The sequence below is a fragment of the Scomber scombrus genome, chromosome 5 (genome assembly GCF_963691925.1).
Source record: "Scomber scombrus chromosome 5, fScoSco1.1, whole genome shotgun sequence".
Lineage (NCBI taxonomy): Eukaryota > Metazoa > Chordata > Actinopteri > Scombriformes > Scombridae > Scomber > Scomber scombrus.
The window spans coordinates 605,103-624,480 of record NC_084974.1 but is presented as its reverse complement, the minus strand read 5'-3'; positions in this window follow the sequence as shown (position 1 = coordinate 624,480).

The following is a 19,378-nucleotide window of genomic DNA, read 5'->3' as shown; positions in this document are numbered from 1 at the left end:
CGGCTTTTTGCTTGGCTTTTTTGACTTGACTTGGCTTTGCTCGAGGTTTCCATCTTTTCTTTTCTTCACCTCACACATTTTTACCTTAGTCACCTTATCTTATTTTAATCTTTAGTTATTCTTTATCTAAGTTTTCTTAAGTTTTTGTAACCTTGTAACTTTTGTCAGCAAACGTACAGAGAAAAGATCCTTTAAGTAAACACGTCATTAAGTTTTGCATTCAGCCTGTTTTTGACCCTTTTGGAGGATTTGACGTGTGGCCAGCACTGAGATCTCTCCAGATAGTTATTAAACAGTGAGCTAGTTAAACTGAACTTTTCCTGCATCTTTCATCAACCTGTGAGAGCTTTCTGGGCAGACAAACGTCTGTCAATCCTACGACTCATCATAATCGAGAGGGACAAAGTCTGCAGGCAGACAACCACCGGACCAGGCAGTCTGAGAAAAGGCCAGCCGAACCGGACCATCCTCACAGCACCCCGCCCGGACCGATGCACGCTCTCTGAGATCTTCCACTTGGTGCGCGTGGTTCTGAAGGACGGACAGCTGAGGCCCTCCATGGATGAAAGCCTGACCCAGCGTGTTCCAGCCAAGATTCGGCTTCCTGGAAGCCTAAAAACTTTCTCGTAAGTGTTGACTTCCTGATCTCATTTGGGATATCGATATGGTAAAAACAACTCCTTAAAAAGGCTTGTTGCGACATCCCCAACTGGTACAACTATAAACCTTTCGTCTCTCTTGTTCTCACATTTTACTATGATGCACATATATCTGCCTCTACATAGTACAGAGAAATAATGCGCTACCTGCACTTTGATAAGCGATTATTATCGATATTATTATCATTATCACTATCATCACCATTGTTGTTATTATTATTATTATTATTGTTGTTGTTGTTGTTGGTATTATTATATGACCCGATATTGTATATAGCATTGTATTATATTGTGTATAGCTTACTTGTTATTACTGATAAAAAATGTTATTGTTGTAGTTATATTAAAATATATTGTTGTTATTGTTGTTAGTATTCCTCCATTGTTTCATTGTTTCAGGGTTTATCTTTTTTTATCGTGCATATGTTTATTAAAGTACATAGTACTGCTTACAATGATGTAAGTTACACATTTTTATATTGTATTTTAGCATTGTGCGGCAAACACGCAGATAGGATTGTAGATATATTATGGTCGTTGGTTGATAACTGTTTACGGTATCCGGATATCACACCCCCCGCACCCCCGCACCGAGGGTTGAAACAACACAAACAATGATATTATGTATAGCGGCCTGGCGGACCTATAAAGGTCTGGCGGACCTATAGCGGCGCTGATAGGGGTGTTCGAATGTTGGTGGTCCTAGTGTTAAAGGCTCTTATCAAAGAAGGCTGTTCAATATATTCACATTCGCTGCCCGGAAAAATGTACTGCTTAAATGGATTGATAATACACCTCCTACAATTATAGGATGGCATAAATTGATATTTGAGTTAATACCTATGGAATATTTAACGTACAGATTCAAATGTAAAACGGCAGTTTAAAAAAAAAAAGTGGAAACCCTTCTTTACATATGCTGGTAAAAGACACATAAATATTGTCTTAAAGGGAATGACTGACTGCAACACGGATAATTGACAAAATGACATCTTTGGGTCGTAAGGTCAGATTTCTACTTGCTTGGTGATCATTTGTCATTTATTTATTACTCAGATATTTTGTTTTATAAAAGTTGTTAAAACATTTTAAATACTTTAATTTTTGAAAGTATGCATCCTTTTTTAAAAACGTATTTCAAAGACTCGGTTGTTGCATCACTGTCAATTGTAATGGACTGAGCGCTTCTATGTGCATATGTTTATATAAGTGCTATAACACCTCCCACTGTATACCTATACAACTGTATGCAATTACTTTGACAAGTAGGTAGTGGGCTATGTATATCTTACGTCGAAGATTTCAGTATGATGTGTAACTTTTGTGGCCACTGTTTGTAGTGTTTGTTTTTGTATGTTTATGAAAAATCCTAATAAAAATATGTTTAAAAAAAAAAGAAAGAAAACTGAATGGAACTGGGTTATTCGTGGAACTGAAAGGGCAGAAAATAAACAGATTATGTTTAAAAATAATTAAAATAATGTCTATTAAAAGTATGTTGCGTTATGTCAGTTTGTTTTCAAGTGTACATCTAGTTTGAAAGGTGTGAGGGCTGCCATGATAACTAAGAGTCACTCTATGTGTCAGAAAGGCCATTTAAAAAAGGATTTTTCGATATATTCTTTACACATAAACACTTCATCCAATGAACAAATGGACACTGTGTATGTGTTAGCTTTAGATTGACTAGATGGAGGTTGAAGATTAGGGCACTGCTGGTGAAGGGTGGAGATATGAAAGCTTGAAAACTGGAGAGAGAGAAAGATTGAAGGGCATTAGACATGTTGTGTTTGTGTGTGTGTGTGTGTGTGTGTGTGTTGTAAGAAGCCTGGAAAATGAGATGTGGGTGGTGCATCTAGGCAGGTGGTAATGGAGACCAGAAGGACTAGGTTCGCCTTCAGCCTCTCAAGGACAAAAAAGAGATTAACAGCAGTACACACAGACACACACACACACACACACACATTTGTACTGCAATCATCTTTTTCTTCATACAATACCCCCTGTGTAGTATAGCAGCTAAGGTGCAGGACGAGAAGGAGATTTTAGCAGAAAGGCTTCAGAGTCTGTGGCTTTTGTGTTAGTGTAGCATAGCAGGATGCTATCATGCTCATTGTGACTGTCTGCGCTGCCTATGATAAATTCTTCATGCAAGATTTGATTTGCTGTATCAAAATAAGTTCTCCAGATACAAAGATGGACAATAGAGGAGTATTTAATCAAATGAATGTAAAACTATGGAGAGCCATTATAAAAAACAAATAATTGAATATATACATTTCACCATTATTATTTTTTGTAAATGCAAAAAAAAGTGCAGCACAGCATAAGCACAAACAATCGATGATCAGACAGTTTGGAAACAATCCTCCCTGTTAGCCAAATGTATTTGGAGGGAAAAAACAGTTAACAGTAAAATGATTTCTCTAGAAGTTTGTTGTAAACATCCATCACAGTTTATAGACCCACTTCCTGCTTTAAACATGTGTTGTTTATGATCAGTGTTTGCTTATTACTGCTACCCAAACCCTTAAAGTGGAAACTGCTATATAAAACATTGCTCTGCAAAATTTTCTCAAACCACTTTTTCAATTGTAGCAGCAAAACAGATAAATGCTATCCCTACAAATATTAGAAAGTGTGTTAGTTTGAATCAGTTTAAAACTAATGAAAGACAGAAAGTCATGTTGTCATTAAGGTCTGCAAATGCCGCTTTGATTGTGTATGTCTATCATTCAGGTGTATTTATTAGTCATGTGGAATTATCATTTTTCATATTATTATATGTGTTTGTATGCATGGGTGGATAGATGTAAATTAGCACTGCACTATATGGTACAATTCATATACTGTACACTGTCCTGCTTTTAATAAAAACAATACATTCAATTCTCTGAAGATACATATAAATGTCTCTATGGGTGAGACCACCTGCTACTCTTTGCTGATGAGAAAGAGGGAGTTAGACTCTGGGTGAAACAAACACTCATCCTGGTGTGCCCAAATCATTTTTCACACACACTAATGTGAACTTGCATATACAAGCAAAATGCTGCAAACTCTGAGATGAACAAAACACAAGAAGAGTACAGTAATAAAGGATTAGCATTTGATCTCTGAACAACCTGCACACAGCTCAGAGAAGAAGAATACTGGCTTAATTCAGCTTTTGTGGATCGTTTTTTTCTATTTGCTGATGTATGTAGTTTATAATGATGTACATATATAAGTATTTGATTGTAAGCTGGTCTGTCAGCTTGTTCAAACTGTTCTAAGCATACAGCAGCACTGTGGCTGAACATGATCAATGTGATAGCGATGGAACACACACAAACACACACACTCACAAACACACACGCACACACATGCCCACAAAGTCATCCTTTCCTTGAAGTGGGTGATTCGATTTAACCACTCTATCAAGCAAAAACAAGTCAATCATTACCACGGCAACATAAAGCTATTGATGCAACTGTAGAAACAACAGAAGGAGAGAGAGACAGTATTTGAGAAAGTATGAAGTGAAGGAGGTGACAGAGAAAGCAATATGATGATGGGCTAATTAAAAGAGAAGCAGAGAGAATGAGGAAGATGGAAGTACATGTGTGGACTGTAATTGATAACCTCCCTCTACTTCTAACACTAGAGGCCCATGATTAATGACATCACACAATGACTCACCAAATTATTAATTCATTCAATTATTCCATAATATAAATAATAATTATTATATACAATGTTTGACTGGTTGCCCATTCAAGTATTTTTGTTAATACTATATTAAAAATAATAAAATAAGATAAAGTAAAATCCAGAAGACTTTTACTAAATTCAGTGGATACAGTTTATTCAGTGTGAAATTGTTCAATCAAAGTCTAATAAAACCTACAACACAGCAGACTGTGAAGGGATTAAAATCACTGGACTCCCAGGTAATAATTCCAATTACAGAAACTGTTCAGGTGAAACTTATCCACTAAGCATAATGATGAAGTGGCTTAAAACAATAACCAGGTATCTAAACATTTATGATGGCAGAGCTCAGAGTTTGGGTTTGTGTCCACCATTCACTCTTCATATGATTTCTATACAGTAACTATTACTCATCAGTAGAAGGTTACCCCCCCTCCACCACCCCAAATATTCTGCTACCATTTCCTAAGAGAGGAATGCTCAATTACATATTTGCATCAAACCAAAATGTAAGTGGTTAAGAAAGTATTTTACATGGCTTATGAAAGAACAATATAGGAGATTTGTGTTGCATTTAACCTTAAATTGATTGAGTTTGCTCAGTTCATGGAAAGACAACTGAGTGATGACAACAACATGATGGCATCTAATTCATCTCCATAATAATTGAGCAGACTCTATCACCTAATGATTACCAAGAGGCACAATTGATAGTTCTGGAAAAAGCTTTGTCATATTTTTATCTAATGATATTTCCTACTAATCCAAACCATGAAAAACAACGTCAGACTGTTATTCCAGCAGGAATGACAGTCTGGGGGCTAGACATGGAATAAAGACAGCAGACTGAAGACAGAGGGCAAATTCAGACTGAATATGAACACAAGTTCATATCCACACTACAGGACGGACTGGAATAAACATATGAATGTGCATGTAGTTCAGGAAGTTTGTGAGCATGCAGATTTCCTGTGTGTGTGTGTGTGTGTTTGGGGGGGGGGGGGGGGGGGGGTGTCTCCTTCCAGTCCTGCCCAGAGAACAGAAGTATTGATTAGCCTTCATGTGTTCAATACACTCTCTGTCTCCTGCTGTTTCTCCATTTTCCTCCCCTGTTTCTTGTCTGCCACTTATTATGTCTATTTTTTCAGGCCCTAGACTTATTTGCTCTTTTTGTTCTATTCTCGCTCTCTCTTGCATGCTCACTCAATTCAGTTCAATTCAATGGGCTTTATTGGCATGAAACTTTCAAAATAATTATATTTGACAGATGTTATGTTTGAGTAACATTTCTCCTTTAAATTATTATTGGATTTTTAGGTATTGTATAGCTACTGTACATGTTCAAAACTAGGTTTTTATGATGTATCCTTAATTAGCATCATAAACTACTGATATCTAATAAAATTAGCATCATAAACTTCTGATATTTGAAAAAATTGTCCTCCATCAGAAAGGCTTTTAATAGGACTTAAATGGTATAACTGGTCACACGATTTAACATTTCATTTTAAAATCAATTTGACAGGCATTACCATGAACACCTGTGGAAGCACATGGCTTTGGTCTAAATATTTCAAACCTAAAAAGTAAAATGTAAATATTCATTTTAATGAATTCTTATGAATTATCAATGTTGTTTCTAGTGTCATACCATTTGACATGTAAACTGAGCAAACCTGACCATGTCCTATAAATCAATTTATGAGTAACTGTTAAGAGCTTCTAACCTTGTCAGGCAGCAGTTGTGATCATCAGGGGTCCTTCTCTGTATATATTGGACAATTGTATCAAATTGGCCTCTTAAATGGTGATTATAAGTGGTTCACATGACTTGTTACACTACTTGACTCTTCATGCAGTTTACTTGACCTACATGATTCCTCAGATGAAATGTAACATTTAGAATAATTGTATTCCATTACCTTTATTTAATATAAAAAGTCATAATGTAAGATCATGCCAAACTAGTTGATATGGTGTTTTATTGACAATTTGAGGGGTTTTAAGCAAGTTGAATTATTTTTTATAGTTACACCACTTAGAAATGTTTGCCATAATCTTCTAATATATTCTCTCAAAATGAATTAAAAACTGAACTTTTATGCTGGGTCCAGGGCGGTAGCGTGCAGTGGTGTTTCAGTCAGGGCCAGCACCAAAATCCCACACCCCCGCCCCAAAAGAAAGTATTGTATGCCGATACAGCAGCCGCACACATATAGGCCTATGTCCTACAATACATACACATTGCGAATCCAATGTAAGGCCACTATTATGCAACAGTACTTAATCGACACCAACATGACAGCTGATCAACATCCGCAACGCATCAAGAAACCACTGTGCAGCATCGCCATCAGATCATCTTCCCTTAGGTCACTGCCCACTTTACAATGCACATACCATGTGACACAACATCAACAACAGCACATGTTGCCCGACTGCTCTTAGAGGAAACTTCTAAATCACTTCAAAAATAAAATCAATTTCTATAACAGACACAAACATGCTCCAAAAACGCTTCTAAATTTACTTCACAAAGAGGGAGAGAGAGAGAGAGAGAGAGAGAGAGAGAGAGAGAGAGAGAGAGAGAGAGAGAGATATTAGCCCAACAGCAACGCCAATCTGGTCCAGAGAAAGCAAAAAAAAAAAACTAGCACTCACCAATGACTTGTAGATGAAATCCATCCTGCGATCCTTCATGATGAAAAAGGCACCGGAAGCAGGTCCGCAATCATATCTTTATATACTGATCTTGCTGTTAAATCAACCGCCATCACCTTTCCAGAATAACAGACAGTGCGTCATCACGCACCTGCCCATGGGCAGCAAAGCTCATTTGAATGACGACGCCCAGACCAGTACTAGAAACTTTGCTTGCCTTAGGGCGTTCTGTCAATAACACATCAACATTTGATTGGCTGATGATACGGTCAATATTTCTTTGTTGAGCACATGAGCACCCCAACATGTCTTATTTGCACAGAAAAAGTTGGGGTGCACAAGGAATACAACCTCAAACGTCATTACTCAACTAGACATGCTGAGGAGTATGCAAAATAACAGGGAGATGAGAGAGCCAACCGGGTTGCCAATCTTAAAGCATGTCTACTGAGGCAACAACATTTCTTCAAGAAAGCTACCAAAGAGAATAATGCAGCAGTAGAAGCTAGCTACGTGGTTAATGAGATGATTGCTACGGCGGGAAAGCCATTCACAGAAGGCTAGTTAGTCAAAAAGTGCATATTACAGGCTGCAAGTATAGTCTGTCCGGGAAAAAAAGGTCAGTTTAGCAACATCAGCCTTTCTGCCAACACCATGGCAGAGCGCATTTCTGACCTGTCAAGTAACATTTACATTTGGCTTTCTGTGTGAGAAAGCCAAATGTTTCGATGCATACTCAGTCGCTCTTGATGAGAGCACAGACATCACTGACACTGCCCAGCTCACAATGTATGTCCGTGGTGTTGATGACAATTTTGAAGTGATGGAGGAGTTGCTCACAGTAAATCCAATGCATGGCCAGACCACTGCTCAGGAAATATTTCGCCAGCTGTGTGATGCCATTGTGAATGCCGGTTTGCCATGGAAGAGGTTTGTTGGAATAACAACCGACGGAGCGCCGTCAATGACAGGGAGGAAAAATGGACTAGTGGCACTTTTTCAAAGAAAACTGGAAGAGGAGAGTGTGGAGGAGGCCATTGCTCTGCACTGCATTATCCATCAGCAGGCCCTTTGCAGCTAATGCCTGAAGTTTGACATTTCAAGATTCAAGAACTTTATTAGCCATTTGTGCTTGCACATATAGGAACTTTTGTGCGGTTTGTTCAGAGTCAAGACAAAATTTAAAAAGACACACAAGAAAGACACATCCATAAAACGCATACACATAATCTAGACATAAAAAAGTACATAAAAACCCTGTGTAAAGGAAAAGTTAGAGCATTGTTGTAAGTTGCATAGGTATATTGCACAGGCCCAGAAAACAATATAATATAATAAAATAAATATAGTATGATATGCTGTGAGGTAAGTCATTTTGTTTTGGCTAAGAGTCTCACTGTGGCAGTGAAGAAGCTGTTAAAAAAGCGTGTTCTGTTTGTGGTGATGCTGTCCGCTCGTCTGTGTCTGTGTCTGTGTCATTTTTTGTGTTTGAGCAGGGAGTGAGCTGGATGTAGTGTGTCTCTGGTGATTCTCTCTGCTCTTTTTTTGACAGCGCTGTGTATAGATTGTGTCCATGGAGGGGAGTTCGGTTCTGGTGATCCTCTCTGCAGACTTTATGACTCTCTCTGTAGAGCCTTCCTCTCTGTCTGTGTGGTATTCCCATACCAGACAGTGATGCCTGTGGTGAGGATGCTCTCTATCAGTCCTTTGTGGACCTGGGTGAGAGGGCGACAGTATAGACCAGCTTTTCTGAGCAGCCTGAGGAAGTACAGTCTCTGCTGGGCTTTTTTCACTGTGGCAGCAGTGTTCAAAGTCCAGCTCAGATCTGATGTTACTTGTAGTCCCAGGAATCTGTAACTGTCAGCCCTCTCCACCTCAGTCCCCTTGATGATGAGGAGCTGCAGGGGGGGTGGATTTTTCCTGAAGTCCATTATTATTTCTTTTGTCTTCTCTGTGTTGAGGCATAGGTCGTTCGCCTCACCATAGACGAGAATGTCATTCACCAGACTCCTGTAGCCCGACTCGTCCCCCCCCCTTGATGAGGCCCAGGTTGGTGGTATCATCCGCATACTTAATGATGATGGTATTGTCCTGGGTGGAGACACAGTCGTGTGTGTACAGGGTGAAGAGTTTAGGACTGAGACAGCAACCTTGTGGTGATCCTGTGCTGACGGTGAGCTCTGCAGACACCCTCCTTCCCATCCTCACCACCTGTGGTCTTTCAGTCAGGAAATCCAGTATTCTTGAAACCAAATTTCTTTAATTTCTCATGTTCTGTTTTTAGTGAGATGAGTTTCCTGTAGAAAGTTTATTTGCGTCTTTTCTTTTTTAAGCTTGGTCATTATTTTAGCTCTTTTGACTGGGTTTCCCAGGCCATTAACATTCAAAGAGAGAATCTTAATTACTTCTTTGGTGTCCATAAATCACTTTTGTTGTGTTAACCTCGTGAAGATTCATCAACAGGCTTTCAGTTAAACATTCATGAACTCTCAATATTTTCAGTAACTGTTTGTAACTTTTTTGAACTATATACAAAAAACGTGACCTCCATAAAGAGATGTCAACAACCCTCCTCTTCTGCTGACTCTCTTTTTGATTTGAGGGGGTAAGACCTTACATGAAGAAAGGGCCCCCATCCAGTAATGAGATTTAACCCATGTAGGATTATTATACCCATACCAGTCCTTGCAGCTGCGTTTCAGTCTCCCTTAAGCCAACAGTCTATTTAACTATAACCCGCCGAACCAACAAATACTATACACTCAGCTAAGTGATATAATTCTCATGTCCATCTTAACTCAGACTTGTACTGTTTGTACTCATCCTGTGTTGTTTCCCCTCAGTTGGAATTCTTCCAGCCGTCCTTGCGCACGTTTGCTGGCCTCCGCTGTGCGTCCACTCCCGGTTTGTTTCCATGTCGCGGTCCCGGTCGACTGGAGCCTTTCAACGAGCGCCGTTCCCCGGCTGCTGGTCTCTGTGTTGTCCCCTTCGTATCCTCTTCCCCGCAAGTTGCTGGCTGCCTCTTCTGCACTGCCATACATTTTCACCCCACTTGCCCAGTGGATACGAATCTTGTTGAGAGGTGTCTGGAAGCGGATGCCTTCTCTCTTTAAGATCTTTTTAATGTTAGAGTAAGCTTTGCGTTGTTGTAGCATCCTCTCTGAATAGTCGTGATCAAAATATATCCTGTTTGCTCCGAGGGTGATTGTTTTTTTCTCCCACGCTTTTTCAAAATCATCTCCTTTACGGTGAACTGTTGGAAATTGATGACAATCGATCTGGGAGGCTGGCCAGGTTTTGGTTTTGGGGCCAGGGCTCGGTGGGCGCGTTGAATCTGAAGGTCTGAGTTTATAGAAAATTCTTCACGGAGCCATTTATCCATGAACTGTGCGACGGAGTCACTCTTAGACTCTGCCTCGTCTTGAATGCCATAAACCCGTAGGTTATTTCTTCTGGACCTCGATTCTAAATTGTCGAGTTTGTTCACCAGGATTTTCTGCTCTTGCAGTATTTCCTGCATTGCACTGTTTGCTTCATGGCTCAACAACTCAATCTCCTCCGCGCGTGTCAGAGCAGCATTTAACTTTTCATCCTGTTCTCCAATTTCCGTGGTTATTTTGGCAAACTCCTGATCAATGTCTGCTTTGAGTTCTGTCAGTTCATCTCTCATTTGCGCCGTAATTTCATCTTTGAATGTTTTTAGGTCCGTCTTCATTACATTTTGCAGGGTTTGAATTTGTTTGCTAATGCCGTCTAAGCTGCTTTGAAACGAGGCCATGTTAGATTGTGGTGGTGTTGGCTCACTAGCTTGCGCCTTTGTTGGTTTACTAGCTTGCGGTGCTAGCTTGTTCTCCTTAATCTTTCGGTTTATTTCTTTAACTTGGATGACCGGGTTATTTTCATTCTTCGTTCTTGTCGACAATCCACTCATATTCTCATTTTTTGAGTTCGTCGGCGTCTATGTCTCAAGTTCTTGTGTAGTTCAAGTGTGAGCATTGGGGAGCTCCTGATTTACGCGTCCATGCTGCTCGCCTGTCTCACCGGAAGTCGTGTGTGTGTGTGTTTTAAATCCAAGTGTTTCTGTGTCCTTTTCCTTTGTGTCCTCAAACTGTTTTTCACCAGACTGTGTAAAGTTAACTCCTCTCTTACTGTTTTTAGAGATGCTCTTTGGTGATTTAGGAGAGGTGTTCTCCAAACAGTTTCATCCTGGGCTTGCAGGAATGTCAAGAAAGGTTCATCAAAAGTGCCAGTTGCTCAGCTTTCTACAACTGAAATGAACTATATGTCTGATATATACCCTTGATTGTAAACACCTTCCAACACTTCTGATGATTGACTGAAATATTTGTAGCCACTCAAGATTGTGTAGTTAATGTGACACATCCAGATGCTGGTCATAAAATATTCAATCAAAGTAACAATTATGTTATATTGGTATATGCATGTCATTCAAATTACAATGGCAAATTAATGCTGCAGAATGATCATTGGCCAGATGCAATGACATTTGACATTCATAAATGAGAAGATCATTGTGGAGATTAAAAATAGTAGAAATAAGATTATTAAAGGCAAATTGTTAGAAAAGCTGATTTTCTTACTGTCTTGCCAGCACATCATTTGAGAAAATTGAGCTTTACCTTTGAAAGAGTAGACACACTGTCCAATGTGTTGTTTCTGAACATTTCAATCACATTTTGTTGCCCTCATAAGCAGATGGATTTTGCTAATTTTTTCAGTTTATATTACATCACTGAAGCATTACATTTTGGTCTCATGATAACAGGTGGTTGTAAATAGTCTCAGAACTGACTCCCTTCCTAGAGTATGCCCTCTTATCCACTGACTCCTTGTCGATGACTTCTGAAACCCTTCCAGTTGAAGATGTGACTGGTGTTCACAGACAGCTGATGGTGTCTGTTTCCAGTGTTGATTCAGTCCAGACTCTTTTCCACACTCCTCACCAGAGAAAGATTTAGACATTTATTTCTACAGGATTAATTACCTCTTCATCTAGCGTTAATTCATTCATAATGGGCTCATTCTAAGGTAATGAAAACACAACAATTATTATTTTCAGATGATTATACACTAATTAAAACATACTTGTGGAGATTATATTCCATTTCTGCTAAGTGTGTTCCGCTAGATGCCACTAAATCCCACACATTGCACCTTTAATGTGCACAATTCCACAACAGAGGCGGTATCTGACTGTCATTGATTCTGTTAATAATGGCTTCAGTCAATATCACACATCACTGTGAAGGTCAAAAGCAAGCAGAAGATTCAGCTGATGCACAAAGATGGCAAAAAACAAACACTGTTGTCAAAGGAGGAAGATCAAATTCCAGCACATCCTCAAAGGACCTTTGAGTCTCAGAGTGGTGCCTTGACTCTTTCTTCTACCACTTCACCTCCCTTCAGCTGATGCACACTGGCAGGCTGAGGAGACTGTATTGACCTTTCTGCTCTTAATCCATGCTGACAAAGCCTGCGGGGACGACTCCTCCTGGACATACTCACACACGAGAGGAAAAGCAGCCAAATCCATACACTCACCTCTGCCAGCAAACTGGAGAGTACCTGCCCCCTCTTCTTGTTGCCTTTGAAGTGAGTTTGCTCTGGAGTGGTTGAGGCGAACTAGAATATTAATTGATTGTCCAGCTAAAGGTGGACAATCACAATAACAATAACAAGCACTTCATCTGAAGCATATTGAGGCCCTTACACATCCAGTGTATCCTTTTAAGCCCCCTGTATCCCGATTAACTGATCTTGTGAACACATAGACAAATGAAAAATCAAGACTGTCCTCCAAAGAAGAAGGACAGTATCCCCAGACAGCCATTACAGAATGTAATGATAGTTCAGTATCATTTAACATGAATACTGGATTTACATGCTGACCAAACTCTGGGCACATTTCACTGTGTACCGATAAAAAGCAGGCACACACCCAAACTAAGATTCTTATAGCATAAATATATTTTAGGCAGTGGAGTTTTTGTGTAACAAAAAAAAAAAAAGGAAAAATAACTGAAATTAAACTTCACTGTTTTCCTGGACTGGTCAATTTAAAGGGATGAGCCACCTGAAATCTATCATGTCATCTATCATCTATCATTCATTAAAGTCTGTGTAAAGTAAGAATAAATATGTGTTCTGAGTTTGACATACCACAGAAAAGTGTGTTGTTAACCACCCTGCCAAATTTGAATGATTAAAAAAATCGCCAAATATATGAAATTAGGCTTCAAAATTGTGACAAAAATCATCCTCTTTATCTGCTCCCAAACGCTGTGGGAGTGCCCGCCGAGTTCGCTGAAACCCCGCCCCCTACCAAGTGTCACCTGTCAATCAAAGTCACCACCTCTACCAGAAACATGGACGCTATGGCTGAGCGCTTTCTGCCGCTAGCTCAGCTGCTAGCCCCGCGGCTAGCTCGGCGGCTAACTCAGCTAACTGGCTAACTGTAGTAGTAGTAGTAGTAGTGTGCGCTGAATGTATTATACCTCTACAGCAGCAGGGGAGGTTTTATGCCAATCACCAAATCACCAAATCGATTTTCAGACCCGCCCACTAAATCCTAAACACAGAAATCTTGAAACACAGTTCGTGAAGCCTAGCGCCACAATTCAAATCTAAATAGTTGAAATGCTTTTTACACATTTTTTAGAAATACATGTATGACCTATTTAATGTGTTTAGAAAAAAATGTCTGAATTCACTTTACACAGTATTTAAAAGCTCCGTCAATGATCCAATGCAGGATTTTGTGTTCTGGTCCATTCATTAGCCACGTTTGAAATTGCTACTTTTGAAAAGTCCTGACGGTCTGTGGTCTTGTAGGTGCTCTTCACAGCACCCAACTTCCAGCCTTTTTCAGTGTGTTACATCACACCTTAATGTTCTTCTTGGTAACCCATTCCCAGGCAAAGCAAGAGTGGAAACTCAATTGATGTTGCATATACTTTTATGTCTAGTGACACATGCAGATAGGGTTTATATTATTTAGTCACTGATCAGAGTATTATTTTCTATTTTGTCATGACTGGAGGAGCTGGGGGGATGGGTGGAGATAGGGGTTGAGGTGTAAGGAAGATGAGTGTTAATGAGGTGAAAGAGCATTAGTGAGAGAAAGGCAAGATTACTTTTTTAAATTTACACCTGCAGCCCAGAGTACAAGTGAATACAGATCTGTCATATGGAAAATGAAACAGCTCTGTTGTACCCTGCTGTTCTTTGCTAAACAATATTGGATTTTTCCTATCTAATCCTGGCTAATCCAAATGATGTGAAAGATTTAGAGTCACCAGACTGGGGTATCAAAGCGAGTTAAACAGATTCCGGGAACAAGCGTTCCACAATGAATCCTGATATTTATTTACAGTGTATAGTGTTAAGTTCTGTGCAAATATGCATGCAGCTTATTGAAAACTTGTTGGATTTGTTTTGTATTTCTGTACATAAGTCACAACCTGTCTCATTCAAATGTGTCAATTTCAGACACTTTTAATCTTCCAGAAGTCTGAACTTAGTGGAAGCTGATAGAATTTAACAGCCATTAAGCTAATTGCAAACAGAAAATGAGTTAAATTATTGCACAGTTTGGGCTGAGAGTCTCTTTTGTCTACCAGCAACACAGGCCTGCAGTGAATCCCTGACCAGCAGCAGAGGGAGGGTGAATGAGGCCTCTTAGCCAATTTACTGTAAAAGACCTGCACCCTTCCACACCAGTAGAGTCTGAGGGCTTTAGGTTACCATTAATCAGTTCAATTATGTGATGATGATGATGATGATGATGATGATGATGATGATGGTATAAATTATTTCTAAGGGTCTTGTCAATAAGCAGAAAGCAGGTCTGGTGTTAATTAATCTACGTGTTAAAAAGATAGACAAAGATTGTTACAAAAAGGTTTACAATAATTAAATACATTTACATGATTATTGATCATCATTACTGTCCCTGTAATTTCATAGTGGTGCATCTCTCGTTTACTTCCCAATTGGCAAATCCTAGCTATTGTACTGTCATCTGTTTGATGGGTTGCCATGGCGTTACAACTTCAGCTGTAATACCATTTTTGCTGATCATTTGAAGTACTAATAATTCCTTATCATAAAAAAAGCTAAGGTCTAGTAAAACAATTATCTGACTGAAATCCTAATTAGTGGGAAGCTAGCTGTACACCACTGAAAGACAAATAGCAGCATTGGTATTTAATTGTTGTTATGCTTGAAAAGACCTATAGTGACAAAGTTAGAATTATTCTTACATTCTTACATAATTATTCTTACAGTAGCCAGTTTCGAGGTGTGGAAGGATATATAATGAAAATATCATGCAAAAAAAGTCTCAGGGATTGGTCAAACATGATACATTCACACTAAATAAATAAAAGCAACATGGAATTATTTTTAGTACTACATTATAAAAATGATAACCTATACAAATAAATATAGTGTGCACTATCTCAACTGGTCTGATACTGAAAGGGAGTTCAAACCGTTAAAGCATTATTCCCCTTTATTTGACCCTGGACCAGGGTACTTAACAAAAAGAGTCTACATCAGTGGTCACCAACTTCATCATTATCAAGCTTCAGCTGCTTGATAATGAGTTTGGGCATAGTAGTGCATGGAGCTAAATGCTAACATCAGCATGCTAACTTGCACACAATGACAGTCTTAACATGTTTAGCAATGATAACGCTTGCCATATTAGTCAGCTTAGTGTGCTAGCCTACTAACGTGCATACTAACTACTAATTACTTATCACTTAACACAAAGTACAGCTGAGGGTTGTAGGAATGTCATTAGTTTTACAGGCATTTGGTCTTAAACCAAAGTACTGGACAAATGATATTGACCTGATAATAGTGCTACAGAAAAAGATAAGGGGCCAGCCCTGTTATGACAGTTTATCACCAACTTTATGCAGTCCATCCAATAGTTGTAAGCTATATTTCACTCCACAAATGTTACAGTCAGTGCCCAGTGCTCTTTTGGACCTTAGTTGTATGTCATACCCATCCCTCTCTGCCTACCTTTTCACTGCACACTATCCAATAAAGGCAAAAAGACCAAACATACAAATTAAAAAATAAAATAAAAACTTCAACAACCTCATAATGGAAGTGTTGGGCCTTGGTTACACGTTTGGCTACCAGAAATAATAAATGATTAAAGATCATTACTAATTATTACATTCAATAGAAATTATTAATGAGAATGAATGATAGCTAGCACCACCACCCTGGAAACGAGGGGAAATTGATTTAGTCTCATTAAATGTACTAAGCTATCAATCTGGAACTAGTTATTAAGTTATTCATAGTTGTTAATAATTAACTTAATAACTATAACCAAAACTGCTATATCAATAACTTTTTGAAAGATTGAAGGATTTGCAGAGCAGCTGTTGGCAAAACTCATTCTTGTGCAACATACAACAGACAGCATGGATATCCAAAAGCATTTATACTAAAATGATAACAAAGCAAATCACACAAATGTGTAATCTTAGCTAAAATGTATTAAACAGTACACACAATAAGGAATCTTAGGGCCTGATTTACTAAAGGTCTGCGTGTGTTAAAACGTGTGACATCACCCGCAAAAAATGTGCAAGCTGATCTACTAACGCAGCACACTGAGGTTTGCATCTTTCAACTGTGCAAGATAGTACATACTGTCCATTTAATATGTTTACCATAATGAATGTAATATGAGGTGTTTTAACCCCAGTGTGTAAAATACAGGGAGGAGAAAATGTTATTAATGTATTTAGCACACACATTGTGATTTAACAAACCTGAAGGTATTATTTCTGACGAAAACTGTGTCTATAAATAATACCTTTGAAGGACAGGTATTAACCTGCTGCTCACTGTGCTCAGATGACTTCTGTTACTGTAGAGAGGAGGAGACGGAGGCACAATGACAGAAGAGTTTTTCCACCTGTGTTAATAATGTTGGAGTGGAATATTTGTGGTTTTACTAACAGCATTGACTTTGTCACTAATACTCTCCATATGTGGGTTTTTCTGGTAATATTAGTTTTTGTTATAACTCAATATATTAGTTAACCTCTTCCACTAGAACCTGATCACATTTCATTTTGTTCTTGCAGCTTTCTGCTCGTCCCTCATTTAAATACTGATGTCTCCACCCTGTTGCACCTGTTTTCATTTACACAGTTATTCTTAGTAGATCACTAGTAGAACAACATCACTAGAACGCACACAAACGAAACGCACAATTTATTGCACTGTGCACGCAATTTAGTACCCACTATTTGGGATCTTAGTAAATCAGGCCCTCAGTGTACCTTCACAGATGTGGGTGAGTATGTTTATGTTAGCATGTCAACTACAAATAGTGGGAAACAAAAGCAATATGGTTGAAGTCACATGATGACTGAGCACATCATGGTCAACAAAGAAAACAACACAGAAAAAAGACCAGACAATGTGATGTCTTGAAACCTCGTGCTGCCAGAAGCAAAGTGTGCAAAGCTGAGTTTTAAACCTCTTAACAGTGTGGGTCTCTTTTTTAGTCCAATTGGTGTGGTGTTAAGGTGCCAGGTTAGAAAGAGCTTAGTTGCATGCAAAGCCAAGGTAGTATGAAGTTAAATGGAGGTCATATACATTTTTTATTCGAAAAAGAGATTTGAAGTTTGATATTGAAATCTGAAAAATGTAAATGTAAAAGAATGTATTTTAAAACACCAAATTAATTATTTTATTTTGAATAATTTATCCACTCTCACACTTTAGTAGATTTCGGGCGGACTGTTTTCTCCGCCTCTGACACCGGCTGCAGGTGAAGTAAACTGCTGTGCGACATAGTGAGTGACGCATTAATCCTGCGACACAACTAATCGATTATGAAATTCTTTGCCAACACTTTGGCTGTGTCCGAAGTCATTCACTACTCACTATAAAGTGCACAACATAGTGAGTACGCCATTTGTAGTGCTGTCCGAATGTGTAGTGGGAGTTATTATACTCTATAAAGTTGACTCAAAGTATCCCACAAAGCATCGCAAAAAGTAGTGTACAAACGATGGTCACTAACCAAGCAATATTTACCATCATGCATTGCTCTGAGACAAAAATGGATAGTCCACAACCGGCGTTGATGTATCACGTAACGTAATTAACAGCGCCTGAGTAGTGTCCGAAAGTGTTTTTTTCTTTCTGCCAATAATCTCCCTATATAGTCAACTATGTTGGGCTCCCTATGTAGTGACTAGGGAGTAGGGAATGAGTGAGTGATTTCGGATACAGCCTTTTAATAATGGATTTTTGTTGCAGCCCTACAGTCATGCCATTTAAGCTTTCTCACATAAAATAACATGGCGGGCCGCATTCGGCCCGCGAGCCTTGAGTTTGTCACGTGTCTTAGAGTGACAGCTCTTTATATTATTATCATCTTTTCCTCCTTCGTTTAGGGCCGGTCAAAACATCATCCGGTGGGAGAATTCCTCCTGACGATGTGTTTCTCTGGGGGAATACCGAACCTAGCATTAGTAGTCATAGCATCTGTAGCTTCCAGAAATAGCACCAATCAACTGGACACATACATGAAGAGAGGCAGTGTTTTACTCTTAATATTACATACTCTACATTACACATCACACTATACATCTATGGAATACAAGCAGACAGTTTTTCCTTCCTGTACTGATTTATTTATAGTGAGATTTATTCATTTATGATTTCTGGTTCCTCGCTGCGACGTGTTGGCTGTGAAGGTGAAGTCCCTGTCTGTTCTGTTCACATAGGAGGCTGTGATAAATGGAAGCGAGCTGTCACCTCTCGAGATGATTGGAGGACTCTGGGAGGTGGTGACATGCCTGGACCCTGGCTGTGGCTTATAGGAAATATCAACACAGTTCCACTAGAATGAATTCAGTCCTTGTTTATCTACTCAGTGAAAAGAAAGGCGGATGAGGAAAGAGAAGGGAGAGATAGAGATGATGTGAACAAAAGCAGAGACGGGCAGAGAGGAGAAATAGGACAGTTCTGCATGAATACAAATAGAGGAGGTGTATGAAAGGGTCAGGCAGAAAGGCAGCTAGTGGCAGGTAGGGAGCCACAGAAGAGACCGCTACATTCATTTAAATGTTCTCAGCACAATTCATATGCATCAGTGGACATAAAGCAGACATGGGTGAGGCCACAGGAAAGTCCAGACGGAGACAGACAACATAAATGAAGGTAGAGAGGAAGCTCTGGTATGGTTTTTAATGAGGAGCAGGGAATCCTATTAGGCAGATAAGATGAACGCCTCTCTCATAAAACAGCCATTCACCGGCCTCACTGTGGAGCTCTTTATGAGTGCTGCTCATATT